An 11,319-nucleotide genomic window follows, 5' to 3' on the forward strand; every position below is an offset into this window, starting at 1 on the left:
CACTGGTGCCCAAAATAGATTTTGAACTTGATGTCCTATCGGTAACTCAAATTCAATATATACAAAACAGGAATCATAATATGTATCCCCAAACCAATCCTCTCTGAAACTTGGCTGTATATTTGAGGGCACAGTGTCTTTCTATTTGTCCAATTTCACAACCTCAGTGTCATCCTCAACTTCTCACTCTTGGTCACTGGCAAATAAGATAAGTTGCCATCTCTTGTTCTGTTAACATCTCTCCTATCCAGACCTTTCTCTTTACTCACACAGCTACTACCCTAGTTCTGGGCCTCAAATCACTTTTTTCCTTCAACCACTTTGACAGCCTCCTAATTGGTCTCCTTTCCTTGTCTCCCTTAAATCTAATTCATCTTCCACATAGCTGTTAAAGTGGTTTTCCTAAAGTGCTGGTCAGATTATATCATTCACCTATTCAATCCACTCCAATGACTTGCTATTATCTCTATGATTAAATAGAAATTCCTCTGTTTGGCTTTTAAAGCACTTCATCATTTGGTCTCAGCCTACTTTTTCAGCCTTATTACTTATTATTTCCTTTCATGCCTATTAGCATATAGTTAACCACGCCTTCTTCCTGTTCCTCATCCACGGCATGTCATCTCCCAAGTCTGTGTTTTTTCATTAACTGCCCCCCATGCATGGAATGTACTCCTTCTTCTCCTCTATATAGACCTCTTGGAATCATTAGCTTATGTTTGATTAAAAAAAGAACCATCTTTTACTTGAAGTCATTGTGATCTCCTGTAATGGTAGTGAGAATTTGAAGATCTTCCCTGCTTTAAAAATAAAAATCTTCCCCCTAATAGGATGAATATGGTTACATGGAGCCTGTGGTAGAAGGGTAGAGTACAGCCCACAGGAAGCTGGGAGTCAAAACAGCTAGATGGTGGGAGAAGAAAGAATGGTAGGCAAGCAGACAGTTAGGCTTGTGAGTAAATGTTGGTTTGTGGGGAGGCTAAAGGATGCTGTGGCTCTCTGTGCTGTTGTGGTTTATTATATTCTTTGCTACTGTGATGGAATTGGCTTACTGGTTTGGGGATTCAATTTTTTGGAGTCTGAGTAAATGTTTTGTTTCTGTCTTTTATATGGAGCGTCTGTTATATTTTGCAATCAAACATTATACCAGTATATTTACAGTGACCATGGGTGTTGTAAATATTGCATTGGTGCTACATCTCCCCATATGCTAATCCAATCCCTGCAAAATTATTGTTTTTGTTCTGTATATTTTTTCTGTATATTTCTCTATGTGCATGTTATCTCTACCATTTGTATCATAAGCATCTAAAAGGCAAGGAGTTAGTATTTCAATTTTATCTTTGTATCCTCAACACCTAGCATGATGCCTGGCATATAATAGGTATTTAATAAATATGCACTGATTTATTAATTAATTGAACTTCTGAGGGACATATATGAATGGAATGAATATACTCTCTCAATCTATTCCTTTCCTTTAAAACTATGTAAAAAATTATTTTTCAGTGACATATAGATGTATGTGTATATACATACATACAGCATCCATGAAGTTAATTTGGAGTACAATTGCTCTTATAAGAGCATAGGTTTAAAGCTAGAAGGAAGGGACATTAAAGGCCACCTAGTGCAATCTTCTCATACAGATACAGAAATTGAGGTCAGTGGCCATGTGACTTTTCTAAAAGCACTGAGTCAGTTAATGGCAGTGTGGTTAAAAAACAGGTCTTCTGGTTTGAAATCCTAGATTCTTTCTAATGCATCACACTTAAAATCAATAATACAGCTCCATACCTTGCCAACTTGTAGATGTAGAACACAAAATAAATAAAACTATGGAGAGGACAAAAATGACATTTGCTACATGTAAAGGGCTAGGAGTGAAATATATTTATTTGAAAGAACTTTAGAGAACTGAATGTCATCAAACTTAAATCAGAGAGATCAATGTCATGGCCATTCCTATCAGATACTATATATATATATATATATATATATATATATATATCAAAGGAGACATTGTTAGAAGTCACTATACTGGTCAATATTGAAAACTGAGAGGAAAGATTTATAGTGCATCTAAGTTGCAATATCAGTCCTGGGAATTCTATTACCAATGGTCAATCCAACAACACCAAAGAAAATACTTAATGATATCTTTTATGGATAGTAATTATTGGGAGGAAATCCATTAAGAATGATAGATAGAGTGATTTTCTTTGTTGACTCAATATGTCTTTGAGGACATTTGCTACTCATGCTAGGAGAAAATTGGAAAAGAGGAAAAAATTGATAAGTATGAGAGGTTGCTCTAATCATATATATATATATATATATATATATATATATATATATGTATGTATATGTGTGTGTGGGGGAATATATGTGTGTGTGTGTGTATATATATATATATATATATATATATAGAGAGAGAGAGAGAGAGAGAGAGAGAGAGAGAGAGAGAGAGAGTGTGTAACAAATCCTTCTGGACTATTAACTAAGGAGAAGCTTTTTGGTAGAGGAACAAAGGCAGAGAGTGCTAGAGAATAAAGGCATTCAATGACATGTAAGGAGAAATGAAGAGAATTACATAAATAGAAGAAAAGTTACAATAGCAATTAATAAAAGGGTCACTTGAATAGCCCTAAGGTTGGTATTGGGCATGGTGTAATAGGAAGGGCACTGAAATTACATTAAAAGAACTGCATCTGAATCCAAGTTTTTCCAACTATCTGAAAATTTTGATGTCATTCATATAATCATTCAGTGTGGTTCAATGGAAAGTTCATTGGACTTGGAGTCACAAGACCTGAGTCTCTTCACATCTTTGTGGCCTTTGACAATTCACTTGAACCCTCTGGATCTTAGTGTCTTCATCCTCATTGCCAATAAAACAACTGGACCCCAAATCTATAATCCTCTTTGGGTATTTTTTTTCTTCGTTAAAATGAGAAGTTTGAACTAAATAATATCTAAGTTCCCTTCCTATTCTCAATCCTATGATTCTACATATAATTGGAATTGACAGGTACCTTAGCAAATATAGAGTCTGATTCCTTCATTTTAGAAATAAGGGAACTGAGCATCAGAGACTGTTTCTTGCCAAGGGTCAAAAAGTTAATAAGTCTCTTAGGTAGGATTAGAATGTAGTTCTTCCTGCCTCCAAGTACCATGCCCTGTCTATGACATGACTGTCTTCATTATTACTAGTATCAGGGTTGGAATAATAAAATTTGTTCTTCTTTATAATCTTAATGGATAGAAATAGAGAAATGGATTTTCTTTTTTTCAAGACTTGACTCATTGTAATGTAATACCAAGCAAAGGCAACTTCCCAGATTCAAAATACCAGCATAGGTGCTCTCTATTTTATTCAGTGACAAACCAAGAACAGAGAAGACCAAAACATGACATCATTCCAAATACAGCATTTACTAAGTGTGATTAAATAATCTCCAAGTACTACCCCACCCCAGGACCTTCCAATCATTCAATCAATTACAAAGTCTCTGTTCTAAATACTTCTCCACCCCTAGGCTATACCTTAATTAAGTCCACCACAAAGCCCCTCTTCTCAAATGGAGATTAGTTTCCAAACATAAGGTCAAAAGTTCCCCACCCCTGGATCACAATTGAATCTACCCCAGAGTTACATCAAGTTTAAACACAGCACTTAATACCCAAATGGAGGTCTTTTCTTCATCTTGACAGAGGCAAGTTCTCAGCAATCTTAGTTCCTGGGGAGACAAGGCTTAGCAAGGCCATAAGATACATTGCCAGTCCCTTCATGAATTCATCCTCTGTCTGTAGAACAGTCCTAGAACCCCTGAACACATTAGCAAAGCCCTCTCCCAGGATTTCTGTAAACATACAACAAGAAAATCCTTCTTCAGGGCTTCTGAACCAACAGAAAGGCTCCCAGACCCCTGCAACAACAGCACTGTCCTTCACCAGTGGACAGTATTCACTCTGTCTGCAGGACAGTCTCCAGACCCCTGCAACAACAGCACTGTCCTTCACCAGTGGACAGTATTCATTCTGTCTGCAGGACAGTCTCCAGACCCCTGCAACAACAGCACTGTCCCTCACCAGTGGACAGTATTCACTCTCTGTCTGCAGGACAGTCTCAGGGCTTCTTAGCGAACAGCCAGGTTCCAGGACTTCTTCAACAAAAGGACTGTCTTTCACCAGTGGACAAATCTGGCAAAACAACATCAAAACAGACAGACAAAGTTCCAGCAAAACAACCATGTCTCCTCAGTCCTTGGCAGCTCAGGCGGCAGGTCTCAAAAGTCCAGGGCAATTCAAAGCGGCCACCAGCAATTCTCTTAGTCTCTCTCTCTCTCCACGAGGTGCTGCTTCCAAAAAGATCTTCCGCCTCTCTCTTGTCTCTCCAAATCTACGTCACCAGCTCCTCCCAGTTCAGGACTTTCTTTTCACATCAAAAAGTCCATCCCACAGGTGGGATTAACAAGCTCTGGGTTTTAACACAATCAATTTGAAAACCAAGCCAATACAGGGGAATCTTTAATTGCCATTACTATCACACTCATTTATCTTAACTATATAGTTAGAGAGACAGAGACAGACAGACAGAGAGACAGAGACAGACAGAGAGAGAGAGAGAGAGAGAGAGAGAGAGAGAGAGAGAGAGAGAGAGAGAGAGAGAGAGAGAGGCTGTCCTGTTGAGAAGAAACACTTTTACTTTCCGTAGTCTTACACACTTTGCACCTCTTTACATGATTTATTCTAAATTCACAGGGAGTTAGGATGGGACGCCAGGAAAGGAATGAAGGAAAACTAAGGTGAGATTGCCCAATGCATAGTTATGTTGTAAAAATCATTCTACATAGGGCAAGGATTCTGGAATTAGAAGATCCAATTTTGAATTCTATCTCTGCTATTTACTTTCTCTGTGATGCTGGACTATTCACATAATCAAAGAAATTCATAGCACCTCAGATTTAGAGTTGGAAGAGGTCTTAGAGGTCATTTAGGTCAACCCCCTCATTTTAAGTTTGAGGAAATCAAGACCCAGAAAGTTTCATGAATTTCCAAGTCACATGGAGTAAATGATATGAGCTAGGATTTGAACCCAGGTAAAACTATTCCAATCCTTTTTTCACTACACAGTAATTCTTCTCGGAAAGTTAAATGCTTCTAGTTGGAAAGAATCTCAGAAACCAAAACTTTTTTTCATTTTATTCTGTATATATTCTGTATACATTTTATTATATATATATATATATATATATATATATATATATTTACATTTACTTATTTCTCTACAAGCTGCTTTTCTCATAGTTGAACATAAACTCTTTTATTTCATCTTTAAATCACTAGTGTACAGGACAGTATGATATAATAGGTATACAATAAAAGACTTATTAAATTGAATCTAATCCAACCTATACTTCAACAAGAATCCTTCCAATGGAGGCCTCAAACAGTGACCATCCCACTTACACTTGGAAACTTCCAGGGCTTGAGAACTTATTGCCTACTGAGGCAGTAAATCTCATTTTTGAATAACTCTAATTGCTAAGACACTTTACCCTCATATCGAGCAAAAATTTCATTAATTGTTCTAGTTTTGCATGCTTTTTTTTCCTTTTCAGAGGGGGGAAGGTAGGGCAATTGGGGTTAAGTGATTTGCCCAAGGTCACATGAGTAGTTTTTTGCATTAAGTGTCTGAGGCAGGATTTGAGCTCAGGTCCCCCTGACCGCAGGGCTGGTGCTCTAGTCACTGCACCACCTAGCCACCCTAGTTTTGTATTCTTAGAACAAATAAAACAGCATAATTTCTATTCTATGTAATAGCTCTATAAATAATTAAAGATAGCAATCAAAATAACCCTGAGCCTTCTCTTCTCCATGCTAATCACCCCCAAATTCTTCAACTGTTCCTCATTTAGCATGATCTCAAATCACATCGTTGTTGCTCTCCTATGAATAATCCCAAGACTGAACACAATATCTCAAATGTGATGGACCATGGCAAAATAAATGGGATTATCACTCCTTTCATTCTTTATAGACTATAAAACCCATAGGTCCATATTATTATCTATTGTCTACACCAGTCATTCTGTACCTCTCACACGTTTCCCCATTCTTAATTTCCTGTTCTGTCATATGAAGAGATTGAATCAGCCAATAGCTATGGTCCTCTCTGGCTATAAGTCTATGAAAACATTTAGCATATTGACAGGGACAAGATACATTTTATACAGGTTTGGCTGGTTTCCCTATAAGGGGAAAAGGTATCTATCCTTGGACTTTGGTTTGTCTAGGAGAAATAAAACTTGAATGATGTTAGCATGATTTCCATGCAACCTAAGGCATGAAATGTTCAGTCTATAAGAAGATGGTATTGTTGATGTTTGGTAGATTTCCTAATGCCATATAGGAGGTCTTTCCTACCCAGAGAGGTCCCACAAGGAACATAGAATTGGAAGAGAATTTCATCCACTTGGATCAATGTCATATCCTTTTTATGGTTGGATAAACCTCTCATCATAAAATATTTTCTGGTCCATGAGTGTCATATGGTCCATTTCTGAGTTTGAAATATTGGATTAACTTGAACCTGGCCCAGAGGTATATTTATCTGTACCTTCCTGCCTCCCTCAAGGAAGAAAGATATATTGCTTTAAATTGTAAGTATAGAATGTGGCTCCAAATTCAGGGGGACTGATGAATTCTGTGCTGGATTGGATGTCAAGTGACCTCAGTTCAATTTCTGAACACATCACTAGTTCTCAGTTTGATATGCAGCTAGTCATTTACAGCATAGTTACTCCAGACACTTCAAATAGAACACTATGGAGAAAGCAATGTGAGTGCCATTAGAAAGTGTCAGGGAGACTATTCGGCAATAATGCCAGAAAGTACCTTTCATTACTTTCCCCCCAAAATTGCCCACAACTCATTTGTCCTGCAAAGAAGGACCTGTTGCTTACACAAGCAATACTCCAAGCAATTTAGACATTTCAAACAAAATGACTGGCTTTAGATCACGATCATGTCCAAAGGGTAGAATTTATATAGCAGATGCAGATTTTTACTAGCTGTCTGACCCTAGGTCTCAGTTTCCTTGCCTGTAAATTTAGGGAGCTGAGAAGTCAGTTAATCAACTCTAAGTCCCTATCTATGATTCTATGGTCCTGGGATGGAAACAAGCATACTTTGTGCCAAGAACTTTGTGAATATTATCTCATGAAATCGTCAAAACAACTCTGTGAGGTGGGTGCTATTACTGTCCCTATTTTATAGTTAAGGAAACTGAAGTAACAGTAACATGACTTACTCACAGTGACACTTAAGTATCTCAAATTTGAACTCAGATCTTCCTTATAATAGTGCTCTATTCACAGTGTCAACTAATGGCCTCTAGTCCTAGGACTTTGGGTAGTGACTTTCACCTTCACCTTCTTGTATTAGAAGCAGAGAGAGGGGAGTTCTGTTGATTCTCACTTGAGATGTTTTCACGTATTAAATTCTTCCCCCAAAATGAAATTACTTTTCAATTGCCATCATTTTCTCCTACCTTAATCAAAGAGTATGCATGTATTGAGCAGCCATATTCTCCGTACTGTTCTGGGTCGTGAACCATCAAAATCTAAAAGCAAATAAGTAAATATATAGATGAGTAGAAATTCCAACAGTAGAAGTTAAAAGTCTAGAGTATTTCATGAATGCCATGTCCATTTTTTTCCCTACTGAACTCATAGAACTTTTTCAATTAATGAACGCTTCCTGAGCATTTAAGTGCAAGGCACTAAGGTAGATATTGAAGGGTTATCAAAAATGTGAGGTATGGTTCAAGAAGTGTACATGATAGGTTAAGAGATGATATACACATATGCAAAGTCAAATAATAATACAAGTCAGGTCAACAGGCATTTTTTAAAGTGCCTACTATATGTTAAGCACTGTTCTAAGGGGAAAAAAAACAGTCTTTGCCCTCAAGGAGCTCACTATCTGAGAGAGAGAGAGAGAGAGAGAGAGAGAGAGAGAGAGAGAGAGAGAGAGAGAGAGAGAGAGAGAGAGAGAGAATATGCAAACAACTATGTACAAATAAGATATATGTGTATGGGGGAAATTGGAGATACAATAAGAGTAAAAGCACTAGGATTAAAGAGGATTGGGAAAGGCATTTTATCTTGCAGGAGGTGGTATTTTAGCTGAGACTTAAAGGAATTCAGACAAGCCAAGAGGGGAAGGAGAGAATCAAAGAATGCCTTGTCAGAGAGTTGTAGAGAACATGGGGGGAGGGGGGAGGCAGACCTGGATAGGTAGGAAGGAGTCAACAAATGACAGATTTTATGTAATAAGGTACTGTATAGTATCTTCCCGGAGAGTAGAAATGTCTTACTCAATTTAGTTAAAGTTATAAGTAACCCAACTTGAAGTAGCCCAATTCAGGTATTCTGACTCCAAACTTGGCACTGATTCTACCAATATGATTCAATAAACATTTATTAAGTGCTTACTACATACCAAAACATTGTACTAAGTGCTAGGAATACTGGAATAAAAAAGATAGACCCTGACCTCCCTCTAATGGGAGAGACAACGTGCAAACAAATATATACAAAGCAAGCTATATAAGCTATATAAAGGATAAATGGAAGTTTGAAGAGAAGGGAGGCACTGGAATTATGAGGGGTTGGGAGAGGCTTCCTGTAGGAGGTGACATCTTAGCTGGGACTTAAAGGAAGCCAGGAAGGTCAGTAGTTGGAGCAGAGGGGTGGGAGCATTTCAGGTATGGTAAAGCCAGATAGAATGTTCAAAGCTCAGAGATGGGAGTGTCTTGTTCATGGAATAGCTAGGAGGTCCGTGTCACTGAATGGAAGAGTACTTATTGGGGAGTAAAGTGTAAGAAGATTTGGAAATACAGAAGGGGGCTAGGGCTTTGGCTGACAAACAGAGCATTTTCTGTTTGCTCCTGGAGGAAATAGAAAGCCACTGGACTTTATTGAGAAGGTGGGTGACATGATCACATTTCTGTTTTAGGAAAATTAGTTTTGTGACTGAACAGAGAGTATATTGGAGAGACTTAAGGCTGGCTGACACACCAGCATTCTGTTGCAGTAATTAAGGCATGAGATGATGAAGGTCTGAACTAGAGTGCTGAGAGTGTCAGAGGAGAGAAGGGTAGGTTTTTTGAAAAATGTTTCAAAGGAGAAATCACAAAGCCTTAGCAACAGCTTAGATACCGGGGCGGAGGTGAGAGAGAGTAAAGAATTCAAGATGACTCTTAGGTTGCAAGCCTAAGGGACTCAAAGGATAGTATTGCTCTCTATAATAATAGGGAAGGTAGGAGTGGGGGATGGTTTTTTTTTTGGGGGGGGGGGATTAGGAGTTCTGTTTTACCAGACCATACTGCCTCCAAGAGAGCAGCTCCTATAGTTTCTGGCTATTGACTCAATGAATTCCTTACAACAACCCTGTGATGTAAATAATGTAAGTCTTACTTTTTTTTTGAGAAACAGAGATTATTTACGTTTATATGACATGTCTAAAATCATAGAAATAGTAAATAACAGCAGGGTCTCCTGATTTCAAGTCTTACACTGTTTCGCCCAAACTGTGTTGTAGCAAAGGCAAGGAATACTCAATACTCAAGATATCAAGAGGGAGGAAGATGATCTTCTCTATCATGCTTGGGTATGTGTCCTGAGGAACAATGTTATAGTAACTCAATATGAACTGGGATCACAGCTGAGAAGGTAACAGATTTTTACCTTGAAAGGAAAACTTTGGTCCTTAAGTCCAAACAATAGACTTTGAGATTCACTGAGAAGGCTCATTCTCTTTGAGGATTCAAGGACAAAATTATCTAGTACTGTTAAGGAGATGATGAACACTCTTCCCAGAAGTGACCTAGCTGTCATTTCCATATCAAGGACTAGATAGTGGTTGTATATGTGCTTTGGAAATTTCAACGTCTGAATTCATTGTAAAAGGGAAGCTGAGCACCAGCTATTTTGTCTCTAGATCTCAAAGCCCTGAGAATACAGGGACTAGCAAGTATCATCATCATCATCATCATTGTTATTGCTTAACAAGTCTCCTGAAACAAATAATTGGGAGATCATTATAAAGAAGCTTCACCAATACTTTCACAACCACTGCATCCAAAACATTTTTTAAGGTTTAAGCATAGAATAAACCTGGATGCTCTCTTTCTTACCATGTGAATCAGGAGTGGGCAAACAACACTGTGGCCTATTTTTGTAAACTGAGGGAAATACTGGCTTTTTTTTTTTTCATTTTTTTTCTATCATAAACATTTTATTTAAAAATGTAAAAATCATCCTTAGCTAAAAGCCATACAAAAACAGGAAGTTGTGATTTGGGGGGAGGGGGAAAGGCAGTTCTAGTTTGCTAATCCCTATTGTAATTCAATTTCCCCTCCTTTTCCAGAGAAAGAATTTGAAGCTCAAGGTAGTTAAGTAGCTTGCCCAAGAAGACACAAATAATAAATAAGCATGTAGACTATAAATTCACCACTTTTCTACTGCAATAAGCTGCTTCCAAAGCAAAGACAAGAAGATAAGTATCTTGAGCAACAGTGTTGGTACTTATTCCAAAAAAGGAACACCCTGGAATAATATTTTCAGGTCTGTCTCCTGACATTAGAATTATAACTGCTACTTCTTCTTACTCAGATATTACATCTGTAAAATGAGGATAATGATATTTGAAATGAGACAAGGTCAGGAGCACATTTTCAAAAATTCATATGAAAGGATGTTTGTGATGAAGGACTGTCTATCTATACATACATGCATATATGTATATATACATGTATATACATGTGTGCAAATATAATATACATACACACTTATACATATGCATATATATATACTGAACTACTTAGATGTAACATTGACAGAAAGTAAATCTTCTTTCACATTTTAGAGGAAGGAGATCTATATGGAAAAAATGATTTGCAAATTTAAAGGACAGAGACTATGGCATTTGAATATAAATATCTGAAACACATATAAACCAACAAAGACTTTGTCTTTAGAAAGGTTTTTTTTAGTCAGTTATCTTGATTCAGTGAACAAACTTACCCAATCAGTTGACTGCATGAAAATGAAAACATTTTTGAGTGATACTCAATAGTTGTTCTGTACTATATACAAGTCATACATATATAAAGGCAATATCAAAACATTCCCTGTATTGAAAGTGTGTGTGTGTATACACACACATAAAATATATTTATATATTATATATGTGTATACACACATATACACAAGTATACACACATACATATATATTATATATACATACATA

Source organism: Petaurus breviceps, unplaced genomic scaffold, assembly GCF_028583685.1.
Source record: "Petaurus breviceps papuanus isolate PSGF00001 unplaced genomic scaffold, PetGlider_PUasm1.0 90769, whole genome shotgun sequence".
In the NCBI taxonomy this organism is placed as follows: domain Eukaryota; kingdom Metazoa; phylum Chordata; class Mammalia; order Diprotodontia; family Petauridae; genus Petaurus; species Petaurus breviceps.